The sequence below is a fragment of the Danio rerio genome, chromosome 5, assembly GCF_052040795.2.
Source record: "Danio rerio strain M-AB ecotype USA chromosome 5, GRCz13ab, whole genome shotgun sequence".
NCBI lineage: Eukaryota > Metazoa > Chordata > Actinopteri > Cypriniformes > Danionidae > Danio > Danio rerio.
This window is the reverse complement of record NC_141025.1, coordinates 44122620-44136096: the sequence shown is the minus strand read 5'-3', so window position 1 is coordinate 44136096 and position 13477 is coordinate 44122620. Positions and strand designations below refer to the sequence as shown.

The 13477-nt window shown below is 37.4% G+C and overlaps 2 protein-coding genes across 7 annotated transcripts in view; one reads left to right on the top strand and one right to left on the bottom strand.

Moving 5' to 3' along the window:
• The window catches only part of LOC147844116 (serine/threonine-protein kinase pim-2-like), a 30721-nt gene extending 17970 nt beyond the window's left edge, over positions 1–12751 (top strand). Inside the window, exons 10-13 of one of the 6 annotated variants that reach the window (XR_015491590.1) lie at positions 3344–3408; positions 8515–8669; positions 11510–11706; positions 11978–12751. The gene's annotated coding sequence lies outside the window, so the exon portion shown is untranslated. Of the gene's footprint in view, positions 1–2739; positions 3059–3343; positions 3409–8514; positions 9181–11440; positions 11707–11977 lie in introns of those variants that run through there. The other 5 variants (XR_015491595.1, XR_015491594.1, XR_015491593.1 and 2 more) reach the window with 5 other exon arrangements.
• rufy3 (RUN and FYVE domain containing 3) overlaps positions 1–13477 on the bottom strand; it is an 881807-nt gene that overhangs the window by 516185 nt on the left and 352145 nt on the right. The window lies entirely within an intron of this gene.

The following is a 13477-nucleotide window of genomic DNA, read 5'->3' as shown; positions in this document are numbered from 1 at the left end:
TTCTTCTTATCGTATTTTATTTATGACTTATTTGTGGTGTGATCAACCTTTTGGGCTAGTTGCAGATGTGTTTGGAAGCAATTTGTAACATTTTAATAATATTTTGGCAAATTGAACCAAATGAACGAAATAACTTGAAAAAAGATTCGTTCATCTCGATGAACGAGACTCAAAAGATAATAGGATAAGATAGTCAGTAAAATGATCTGAACCTTCCATCACTACCATAGACTTCCATTTATACGCACGCAAATGCGTCAGACTGGAAACGCAGGGTCATGCGTTAAGTTTCGCAGTTCGCTGCGGTGCAAAGTTTAAGCTTGGTGAACTCTGATCTGCGAAATCCAATCACTTGACTGTGTCAAACTGCCAATAATGTAATGTTTTGTTTTAAAACTATTTTAGCTTCACGCAAAGCTGATGTAACATTGGATGTTGTTGTTACAAATGGGTTATATCTTCACAGAAGTGTTGTTCAGCCACTAAAATCTTCCGTTAAAAGATTGATGTGACTATAGACTGATTTCACGTGGCTGCCATTTTTAAAAGTGAAGTCGAGGCTGCGGTGGGAAGAAACCCGGAAGTATTGTTGGGAGTTGCATAGGAACGTTGTGTACTTGGCTGTATATCTTATCAGAGAAGAAAAAGTGACACAAATATATAATTCCACCGCTTTCTGAGTGACCCGAAGATCCGTTCTGAATGAATGGTGAAAATAAAAAGGAATATCAGAACTTATTTTCAGCTAAGTTAAGGGAAATGTCACTAGTTAACTAACGTTTTCTTTCCCAAACACACGCTTTAGATGCCATTTATCAAACTTGAGTTAATGAACTGATTTTTTCACTATATTAGACTTGTCACGATGCTGAATTAAAAGAAAAACAAACAGGCAATTTCGCACTAACATTTAAGGCACTGTTGATGGTTTTCTTAAAACAACGCTGATTTGCTATTGTGTTCACGTGCTCGACAGAAATGCTTGTGATTGGCCAAGAAGGTCATCAGTTCACCCACCGCTGTTTACTGAGCACAAACACAGACGGGCCAAACGATCTGCTTGATGACTCGACATCTTCACGGCTGCTTCACGCTCCAGTTTCCATGTATCTGTGTTTGCACTGTGGGAAGAGCAGTAAACTGAGTGAAAACACAGATACACGGAGACTGGAGTGCGAAGCAGCAGTGAAGATCAGTCAAGTCATCCGCGCTCAGCGGCACTTCAATGTTAGCCAGTTTTAAAACTTCAGTACCGGGACAACACTATTACAAACAACACGAGGATTTGCTACAGGGGCCTGCAGTGTTTTATCACTCACCGGGTTACATAGGCTGAAGCAGGAATGTGTCCCCACAATGTTTAACTGGTGCCATGAACTGAAGCCTTGGAGGACACTTGAGCATATTTTTTCTTACAGAGATTGTGATGTTGTTTGATGCCTAATTTGCTTATAATTGTTTAAATTAAACTTACTGTATAACATTAAAGTAATGTTTACACCATTTATGCATTTTAAAATCTCGGCAACAGCTGGAGGTTTGTAGTCCACAGCATGTTGCTACAATGTTTGCAGTGCTGGTCCTTCACTTCCGGGTTTCTTTCCACCGCAGCATCGCTTTGGTTCTTTAAAATGGCGGCCGTGTGAAATAAGCGTATTTTCAGTTTCATATGGGACCTTTTACAGCATTGATAATGTAGATTTTAATTAGTTTACCAAACAAAACACAAGTAAATACTCCTATTCTGCCTAGTCTCCCTATAATGTTTACCATGCCACTTTAAATTTTCGCTCTGAAATAGCATGTCAGTTTGGCTTAGTAATGAGTGTAATTCCTGCACGCCGCCGGACAAGCACTAGTCGCTTTTAACTCATGAGAGAGGGCTCTTTTGCTGTCATCTTTAAGGTGCGCGTGCTCCTGTTTCAGGAGGCGTGGCTGTGGACGGCAGGGAAGGGACTGTGATACAGAGATTTATGCTAAGTTGTTAGCATTATGGAAGATCACCTACTGCACCTTTAAATCTCTTTAACTGGTTAATAACAAGAAAAGTGATAGATTCTTGGATTATTATGATAGCTTTTTTGGAAGTATTACGGATACATAAGTCATACGTTTTTTTTCTCTTTTTTTTTCCTTTTTTTTACAGTTTTAGGTGTTTATATTATTTAAGCTAATCTGTTATTATCATTGTCTTTTTTGTGAAAGATTGGATTTTGTATGTTTGTTATTAAAGTCAATTAAAAAAAAATAAAATAAAAGGTGAAGTTTCACTTCAGCATTTCACCGTGTGCTGCATAGATATAACGGAAAGCTAGATGCCCCGTAAGCGGCTGGATGGTACGACAGCGCCACCCCCTGGCTTTAGTGATTTTAACACATTGCTGTAAAAAAAATCTGTAAAAATACAGGAAAAACTACCGTATAATTGTGAAGGAACTTTCCGTATTTTCATTTTACAGCAATATTATCCGTATTTTTGGTTACGCACTGCATTATGGGAGCAAGAATCTCGGCGGAACAGCGTGAGAAGCAAACGCCATTTCCTGTACACACACACCTCTCACTGTAGTCAGCCGTCGGAGAAGGATACACCTCAAGCTTCTGTGATAAAAAAGTGTTTTAGTTATTTTCCCCATTTTATATACCCACAACATGTTTTATAGCGTCGTTATGCTTTTAGTTACTGTGTTATTCGATTGAGTGACTGAACTCAGCTTCTGCTGTGTGTCCTCGAGACAGGGCCGGAGCAAGCTGAACTGCCGCTCTAGGCAAAGGATGTTCACGGATATAACTGAAGACGCGGGTGGTGAGGGAGGTGTCGTGGACAGATCTGAGGTCGCGGGTGGTAAGGAAGGTGTCGCGGGCATACTGGGGACGCGGGTTTTGACGGAGGTGTCGCGGACGCCACCCTCTCTATTCAGCAGCCTCGGTCACCTTTATGGACGCGCCGGCCCTGCCTTGAGGCTGCTGCTGCATGTCTTTGCGGCTCGCGCGATGGTTAATTCCGGTTTAGTTCATATTTGTGAAGAGAATGTGAGTGCATAATGTCACTGTGTCGGTACGTGTTTTTCTATTCGTTTATGATGGTTGGTGATATATGTATATATATTTTGTATTGTTCCAAGGCCATAGTAAAGTTAGCATACGCAGTTAGCATATTATTTGAAATGTTACGTGTTCTGGCATTCATCACACTTACTCATTAATTAAATGTTTTTTTGGAACAGATTAAATATCACCTTAGTTATCTTGACTGACCCTGAATAAACTTGCTGTTAAAGTAGTCGTGTGTGGCGCAGCTGATTTAAACTATTGTTAATCCCGTCGTAATGTTTACTTGCAGTGTCTGTGAAGAGCTCATCTGGAATCCCTAAAGGAGAGACCTTAACATCTTTACTTTCAGCAGAGGTTGGTTTAAACTCTTTAACATTAGTGACTTTATCAAATGTAATGAAATATTTTTAATAAAAAAATATTCTTTCAGAAAAGAAGTCAAACTTTAATCAGTGAAGCTGCTTATACTATTATTTAATGGAGTTGTTTAATCCTCTGTTTTAATTCAGTTGGTTTGGTGTGTGTCTGTAGTTTTATTTCTTCCTTCAATTTCTTATTCCTTCAGTGATTGTGCTTGTTAACAGCAGGTGTCTGAATTCACTTATTTGTGGTCATTCGCTCTGTCTAGTGGACTAAACTAATTGACCAATTTAAGGGCCAGGTGAATGAGGGTGTGGCGAGATTTCAGACACTCTGATTAGTTTCTCAAATACAAGGGTTTTCTACAAAGGTAGATACATGTTACTCTGTGTGACAAGGAGGCTAATCAGCTTCTAACGCCGAGAGGGTTATTTTACCTTTATCTAACTCTAGAATTTTAACACTTTACTCTGAATTACCACAACACTTGAAATTTAACACCAATGAATTTGCTGTGTGGTAGTGATGAAAAATGAAGCTATGAGGTTTGCAGAGCTGGCAGCTGCAGATAAGTGGTGAGAAGCAGTTAACTGATTAACTGCTTCGGCAGTCCAAGGGGGTGTGTCAGTAGTGGTATGGATAAATGGTAGTGTGCATGAGCTCCGGTGGAGTGACACTGCTGCAGCAGTGGTGCAGGGGGGGGATGAAGCTTGGCTGAGCGTCTCTGCTGCTGCAAAGGTGCAATAAAAGTCAGTATCTGAAAGGGAAATACGCCTCCGCAGAGACGTTTAACTGCTTTGGCAGTGCTGGAGAGTGTATCAGTAGTGGATTGCTAAGTGGAAGTATATATGCGCTCGCTGAGTGTCACTGCTGCGGCAGTGATGTAGAGGGGAGTGATGCTCGGCTGAGCGTTTCTGCGGCTGCAGAGGTGCGGTGGAAGTCAGTATCTAAAGGGAAGTGAGCTTTGGAGAGCTGATTAACTGCTGTGTAGCAGATAGGAATGAGGCTTGGTAGAGCGACTCTGTGGCTGCAGAGGTGCATAGGTATTCAGAGTCTGGTGCATTATATGTGTGAAAGCAATGCATGTTCCCGCTAAGCCTTAACGGCTGTATTGTTGCGGGGAGTGTGGTGATGGAAAATAAATTGATGCTACAATGCAATGTAATTAAGTGGAGCTGCTGTAGAGGTATGATTGTAGTCAGTATGGAAGCAATACGAGTTCCCACTACGCCTTTATGGCTGTATTATTGCGGGGGAGTGTGATAATGGTTAAATTTTTGAAAAGTGTATGTGAGCTCTTAAAGAGCTTCACTGCTGTGGCAGTGGGAGCTTGGGGCTACCCCTGTGTGAATCCGAGCTGCGGAGAGTGAGTGCAAGTGAAATTGAAAAATTATAAAGAGGAAGAGAAGAGAAGTTTAATAAAATAAAAAGGGAAGATTAGTAAAAATGAGTCCTATGCAACTAAGACAAAAAAGAAGGGAGAACAGACAGAGTCGTGCTGCTTGAAAAACTAGGTTGAAGTCTGCAACCGAGAATCAGCTGGGCTTCTTTGAGGTAATATTGGCTGAGGCAAATTGAGGATTTAAAGGTGTAAAAGGACCAATGACAGAGTTATATTTGTTTTTGGAAGACTGTTCAGGCAGAGCGTCACTGCTGCAGCAATGGTAAGGGGGAAAATAATCTCAGCAGAGCTTCTCTGCAGTTACAGAAGTGCAATAAAACCAGTGGTGCAGAGAATTAAGTCTAAAAGTTTATCTCTGCAGTTGCAGCTCAGGCAAAGCTTAACTGTTGCAGCGGTGGTGCCGAGGGAGAATAAGGCTCGGCAAAGCATCTCTGCTGTAGCAGAGGTGCAGTGGTACTCAGTATTGGAGCCTCGCGCTGAAATGTTAAGTACTATTAGCAGTGATATGTAGAGATGAAAGTGAAAAAGGGGCTCAGCTAGAGCGTCACTGCAGTTTCAGTGATGTTAATGGGTTGTATAGTTCAGCGGAGCCCTCAACAGTCGATTTTGGAAAGTTTTGAGTGCTCCGCGAGAACGTTAAATACTGCCTTTAGTGATATGTAAAGATGGAGGTGAATAAGGCTTAGATAGAGGGTCACTGCGGTAGCAGTGGTGCTATGGGTGTGCAACTCTGCGGAGCGTTTCTGCAGCTGCAGTGGTGTAGTGGGTCAGTATGGAGGCAACTTGTGCTCCCGCAGAAGCATTTACTGCTGTATTAGTGCGGGGAGTGCAACGATAGTGGTATTTAGAAAATTTGTAAGTCTATGTAAGCTCATTTAGAGCATTCCTGTTGCAGCAATTGAAACTCAAGACAACCCCTGAATTGGTCAGAGCTGTGGTGAATGAAGTGAATAGAAGTATGGGATAGTTCAAATTTGGAGAGAAAGTTAAAGCTAGAAAACCGTGGAAGGGTAGTGAAGGAGCTCCTAGGTTAAATAGGAAGGAAAATAGGAAGGAAATGACAGAGTCATACTTATACCCAATAATGCATGATGGTGGAAGTTGGCTGAAGAGGACCGGCTGGGCTTCCCTGAGGTGGTATTGCTCTTCTGTGGTGTAAAAATGCTAGGAGGTTTAGAATGGATGTGTGGGGGAACAGATACCATCCTGCATCCCTTCATCCTGCAAAGTTAGATCAGATATGGTTAGGTGTATTGTTGGATTGAAATGTCATACTTAGTTCAGAAGACTTCAAAAAATTAAAAAAAGGCTAGTGTGAATATGGCATTGAGGGTGTGGGTTATGTGAGTGGAAAAGTGTCATTTGCAAAGAGTGTGAATGCATTTAGAAATGGATGTGGAGTGTAATAGGTTGGATGAGGGTCAGCTTGTGCAACTAGCTGACATGATCTCTGAAATGAGAAAAACAAGAGAGAATCAGAAATGACATTACAACATGGTACATTTATGGCAAACACAATGAATTGTTTTAGCTGATAACCATGCGGGGTGTCTTAATAAGAGCATGGGCAACTAAGTGTGGAAGTGCCTTTGTTAATGCATTGTACAATAGCCTCATTGTCACAATGGGCAAAGATAGTAGAGGTGGGCATTCGTCCCTCCTACGGATGGCAGATTAATGGGAAATCTGCTCGTGTAGTGGTCCTAATGTACCTCTTGAAGACAGGGTAGGTGGATTTATAGTGGAGTTTAAACCCCTTGGTGATATAGAAATTGCTTAAAATGTATCTAACGCAGAGTCAATGGATGAAACATCAGACATGTCAGAAATGTCCTCCTCTCATTCGTGGAAGTCAAAGAGGGAAGTTTTGTTTCTTTGCCGGTTTCACATCTAACCGACTTGCCATTATAAGCTTATTGCTTTTAAGTGTATGGACATGAGTCACTGGGGAATATTACAATTGGACTTCTATGCCTAAGGCGTTGAATGTTTTTCAGTAGCAGAAAAAACTTTTTATAAGTTGAATTGCTATCAGATGTGGCAGTGTGGTTGTTGTTGTTGTTGTTTTTTTAGTGAATTGATTTATTTTAATTAGTTATTTATTTTATATTAATTTTCTTGATTTATACATTTTATAATTATTTATTTATGAATTTATTTATGTATTTATTTATTTATCATCTACAAACATCAAACCCTGAACTTAAAATTAATGTCACCATTTAGTAGTAACTGTGTGAATGGAATGATAGTTATGGGCTTTACTTTAATCCAGAAATAGTATTACTTTGGAAACTTAGTGATAAAAATCACAAGCATATCTAATTCATTCACAAAGTCTTTGCCACAGGGTCCATTCATGAGCTTGTCAAGAGAGAGGGTGGGACCATCTCAAATTTTTGAGAGTTCATTGGATGGTGACGCTTCTCCTTTCGGCTATTGGCTCGAAGGAGTGTCAATCAAATTTGCAGAAAAAGGCTGGAGGCCATTTTGTTTGCCAGAGAAGTAGTGTTATGACTGGAGACGCTACTCAATTGAATGCACCACAGCGAGTAGTTTGGAGGATTAACATGGATGTTTATCAACGTATGAATAAGTTGTGGACTGGTGTTTTAAGGATTGGATTGCCTAGACCCTTGATTGAGAGGTGAGTCATTGTATTCACGCTAAATTCATCCTTCAAAGATGAATGTTTAATCTTAGTTGTAGTTTGCAAGGCCTCCCTTTAAAAAGGTGTCATGTACGTTACTGCTGGTGCACCCCTAGAAGAGAGTTCAGCTTGGATTGCAGGCATCGAGTGTTTAGGCAGAGTTCATGGATGATGATCGAGTTTTTATTGTGATCTTGTTGGAGAATTGAGTTGAAGACACAGAGATTGCATTGTGTGAGGCAATTTGAAGTAGAAGGTTGAGAAGTTGTTGAAGTTGTGGTTGGTGAAGTTGTTGAAGTTGTAGTTGGAGAAGTTGTTGTTGTTGGAGAAGTTGTTGTTGTTGTTGTTGTTGTTGTTGTTGTTGTTGAAGTTGTTGTAGCTGGAGAAGTTGTTGTAGCAGCTGATGCAGAGCAGTGTATTCTTCAAATCGAAGTCACTGTAGTGAAAAAAAACCCTGGCTCTTTATAGTGGGTTAGGAATGGCCTGATTGGTGGATCATGCATGCTAATGCAGAATCAGCCGTGTTCAATCATAATCACGTGCTCCTCTCGAAATTAGTTTATGAATAAACTTTACTTAGTGTAGAGTTCCTCAGAAAACATTCTGTCAATTCAGTATGACATGTTGGTGGCATTATTCTATCTCTAATGAAAAGTGTTTCTCACCTCAGTCCAAACTGAATCATCCTTTTTGATGTTATTTTGTTCAAAGTGTGTAATCTTTGATTGCAAGCATCTACTTGTTGGCAAGTTTTTTTTTATTTTATTAAATGAATAAATTTCATTTCTTACATTTGATTATTGCATTAAGTTATACCAAGGTACTGCAGGACTTACAAATCAAATGAAATATTTACACTTCAAAATTAGAACTAAACTAAATATTAAATGTTTACATGGAATGTAATATCAAAATATTTTTGATGATTTTATCTAATTGGGCAAGTAAACACTTTTCCCTTCAAAATAAAATCTGAAAAGGTGTGTTACTTCGGCAATTTTATTTAGTGCATCACTTCTAAAGCTAAAAGTATTTTTTCCTTTCACAGTTTTCTTGAAAATAAATCCTGGAAGATGGTCATAGGCTGAGATGAAAGGGACTCTTCTAAGACCTCGGATGTTCTAAATGACTTTAATCCTTGGAAAATGTGAGCTTTGTCCAAAGACACTGAACATTTGATTGCTGAAATTGGCATACAGAGAGGTAATGAACATACACATGGAGTCCTGCTTTTTGCAGTTCTCAACATCACAACATTCCTCCATGACTGATGGAATTTTTGATTCATGCTCTTCTCTTTAATAAAAAATGACAATAGCCTTGTTCCCTGGGTCTAGCTATACCATTTTTACATTCTGAAATGTTTTACTTATGAGGTTATTTTTATAAGGTAATTTTAATGAAGTACTGATATTGTATGTTTATACGCTCACAAGAAATTTGTATGTTCTTTGTAATTTTGTTTTTGGATGTGCATTTTTACCAAAGCTGCAGGCCTGTTTGTTTCAGATTCCCTGTTTATTGGTTTAAGAAGTAATAGTAAATGCAGAAAATAACAAAGGGAAGCGATTATACAAATATAAATTCATGAAATACTAACTTTTCATTCTGTGACATTTATTTTTGTTACCTGTTTCAATTTCAGTGCTTATAGTTTTCTTCTTTTGTAATAACTTAGTGAATGTAATGTTAAAAAAATAAATGGCTTTGTGCACATTGTGTTATGATTGGGTAAGAGTAATGGAAGGACCCAAATTGCAAGTAAAAATAATTTATTGACGCAGTCAATATAGTATGACAAAGTCCAAAACCGGAAAAAATAAACAAACATACAAGCTACGTATCCCACTCTATAGGGAATCAGAAAAACAGATGGGGACCGAGTAGCAAGGTCTCAGAAAGGGACTCCACGCTAGTCCTAAACACAAACAGAGAGATCAGCAGAGAAATAATGAACTGACACGAGACAAGGAACACGCTGCCCAGATATAGCTGAGTTAACGAGTCGCAGCTGGCAGGCTAATCAGGACAGCAGGACTCCACATAGCACGTGACAAAAACACTAGGTGCGTTCGACTTCATGCAGCGCTGCGCAGATCGATCGAAATCTGTCTTAAAGCGGTGCATTCTGGTTAGAAATCTTGTCCGGATTGATGCTGCGCCGACGCCACGTGACTGTCACATGTGGCATCAAAGTACCGCGACAGCGCTCCGAGATCAGACGGCAAACTCAGACCGTGCAGCTTCTGAAGAGCGACTGCAGGAGCTTTGATGACGACACCGATATTACACGATTGGCCGAGTTCACCACATGACAACAAACACGTGTATTTCGGGTTTATAATTGGACAAATTCCGATTCAAAAGTTTCAAAACAAACAATTCACTTTTTACACCCTCTCTATCCTGTACACATCTTGCTTATTAAAAGACTACAAATATTTTACTGCAGTAATCATCTTTTGTTAAATAATCTGGTTATAAAGGTTAGCTTGTTTGTGCAGGTTTATTTTTAACTTTTTTTTTATACAGACTATTTACTGCATTCATCTCCATGAACTATTTTATTTAATAATTATAAAATGGTTTTATTATTATAATATAAATATCTATTTTATTTCCTGTCTAGCAGTTTATAGACTACCTGCTCTTTCTAGAAAACTTCTACATAGCTCACTTATTTTACCTTTTGTTCTTTTCAACTATCTCTTTTTGGATTAAAATGCTTTTTTGAAAATTCATTCATTATCCATAATAATATCATTTATTAAGACCTAATCAAAACACATTGTTTTGCTTTTTACATTGGAAATTTTTATATCTATAAATGTACATATATGTAAACCCTTTTTTAGCATATTTAAACAAGAAGTATTAGCCTAAAGATTGATGTTTAACTCCTAGAATTTATGCTTATTGCTTTGTATTTAATAGACCTGTTCGTTTTTATGTTTATATTAACCTCTCATTTCCTCTTATTTCTCTCATGCATTTGTTATATATTTTATTCATAATTCTCTCTTATTGTTTAAAAAGGAATTACAGTTTGTAGAAACTGTATTCTGTTTTATTTGTAAATGTTTTGCTGTTATAAATAAAAATAACAAAAAAATATGATGACGCCATGTAATCGGTCATCATGACTGCAGCAACTTTGAGTCCCGAAGTGTCCAGCTGTCCGTCTTGACGGCTCTGTTATCAACTCCGCCCCGCCTGCGCTCGGCTAATCTCGTTGATCACCGGCTGCAGCTGAGCTTCATGTCGAACGCACCTACTGACGTCAGACACACGTGGAACACCAAAACAAAACAAAACCATGTGACCAAAAAGACACTCAGAAGTGCGCACACACCTACAACCGTGACACATTGTGCTTTATTTGTTGTTCTATGTTTGCAAAACTAAATTGGCTTTATAAAGAAATTTTAATGTACTCTTGCAAAATTTTATGGATAAAGTGTTTTTACAAATTTATGTTTCTATTTAAACTTTACTGAAGTTTCTGTATAATCATTTTAAAGAATAAGTAAATTGTACTGAGAATTTACTGTAAATTTATTGGATTTTTTTTTTTTTACGGAAGTTTTACAGAATTTTCCGTTTACAAAAGAAGGAAATTTCTGTAAAAAAACAGGAAAATGTGCTGGTAATTTTCTGCCAGTACATTCTCTGTATTTTTACGGATTTCTTTTTTTTTTTACAGTGCGTTAGCTTACTACTTATATTTTAGCTTACATTTTATTCTAAATTAAAATGGCTGCAATCGAAATATTCATATTAATGTTGCTGTTATTCACTCCCATTACTCATACAACAATTTAGATTGAATACAGTGATCTAATAAACTGTACAGCAATATACTTTAGTTTTTATACAGTAAACTGTGGTGTATTGTAGTATAAAATACCCTGTAGTTGTAGAAATGTTGTGTTACCATAGCAACTATTCATTCATTCATTTTCTTTTCCGCTTAGTCCCTTTATTAATCTGGGGTCGCCACAGCAGAATGAACCGCCAACTTACCCAGCAAATGTTTTTCTCAGCGGATGCCCTTCCAGCCGCAACTCAACACTGGTAAACACCCATACACACTCTACGGACAGTTTTAATTTTCCCAATTAACCTGTACCGCATGTCTTTGGACTTGTGGGGGAAACTGGAGCACTCAGAGGAAACCCACGCGAACACAGGGAGAACATGCAAACTCCCAGCCAAAGCTCGAACCAGCAACCTTCTTGCTGTAAGGGTACAGCACTACCTACTGCGCCACCGCGCCGCCACCATAGCAACTATAGAACAGATTTTTTCAATTACTTTACTATAGTATGGCTCAAAAAATATGACAAGATTTGCTATAAATTATTCTAGTATTGTTTCATGTAAGAACAAAATATTAGAACATTATTTTCACCAGCTAAAATGATTTTGAGTCAGTTATTAAGTAATCTTTTGGTGTAGTGTGTCATTTTTGCTATTAATTGTAATAATGCAGTGTAATTTTTGTTTGACAGCAGCCGATGCTCCACGCAGAGATCAGATAATTCAGAAGAACTGAAGAACAATTTCCCAAGACATTTCAAGAAACCTGTCTGCAAAGCTTTAGTATTAGGAAGGTTATAGATTCATGTGCTGTAACACTGAGGTTGCTTTCAAAAATATTTCATCAGTGAACTCTAGTGTAAACTAAATTAAGTCAACATTTGTTGGCATTTTTAATAACTTTTTTTAGTCTTATTATTAGTTGTGTCTGTCTTCCACAAAATAAGGATGTACCACACTGTCAAACACTTTACACAACAATGTTTTGGTTAAAAGGGTTAAGATTGAATACCCAATACATTGATTGATGTATTATACACACACACACACACACAAAGACGAATGAAAAATTGCTCTGTATTAATTGGCTGATGGCCATGTTTTTTCATGTTATGCCACCTTAGAAAACTGGATGGCAAATTTCAAGTTGCTTGGACAAACGATAGCTTAGATACAGTGTTTTTCACTTAATATACATTTATAATTATGTCTAACACAAAAACACATCCACAAATAACAATGTTTACATGGAGAAAAAATAAACAGAAATCTATTATTTTAATAATAGTCATTAATCATGCTTATACACATTTTGTGTCACACGTAGATATTTAAACCAAAGAATAGGTAACAAAATGTTAACAAGACCTTCAAAACCTTTTGTTGAAATGTATATACAGAATAATCAGCTTTCAGTGTAATTAAATATAAATTCATAAGTGGAATAAAAAAACCTTGAATGGTAAGATTGGACTAAGTTTGATTTAAAATGCAATAACAGTGTTTTACCCATAGATTGTCTGTAATAAGTGCTCTTTTGCTGTCATCTAGTGGTACAATGACAAAACTTGAAGGACTTTAAATGTTGTTTATTGGTTTAGAATCATGTCACGTGTCTGAATAACTGAGGTTTTAAGTTTTATGCAATCCTGCTACACAGTATGTTTTACCCGCTACACGCTATATTTTGTATCTGCCTATATCATCTTAATTTGTTGTAATTCCACTACTATTTTAATATTATAATAGTAGGAAAAACTATTAAAGTTATGAATACTAATAAAGTATTATTCATACTATGATTATAGTCCTATACATAAATATGCACATACTATTTCATATTGTATTGCTATTATTAATATTTTAAAATATAATGTATTATTTTATTCTATAAATTCTATATTGTATAGAATTTGTACTATTTTAATAATGTGTAATTCATTCCTTTTTTATTAACGTTTTTATTCACTTTTATATAGATGGGCTACTGCTGTACATTATTGTTTGCTATTGTTTACTGTCAACTCTCTCTTCAAGAGGTAAGATCTGGAGCAACTCTAACACTTCACAACGTACATGGAAACAAATAAAACTGTAAGAACAAAGAGGATTCCAGCACTACTTGTGATAAAGGAGATTCATTTATTGATAATACAGCTCTTTTTGTACTATAAAATATTCAGCTTCCTTTA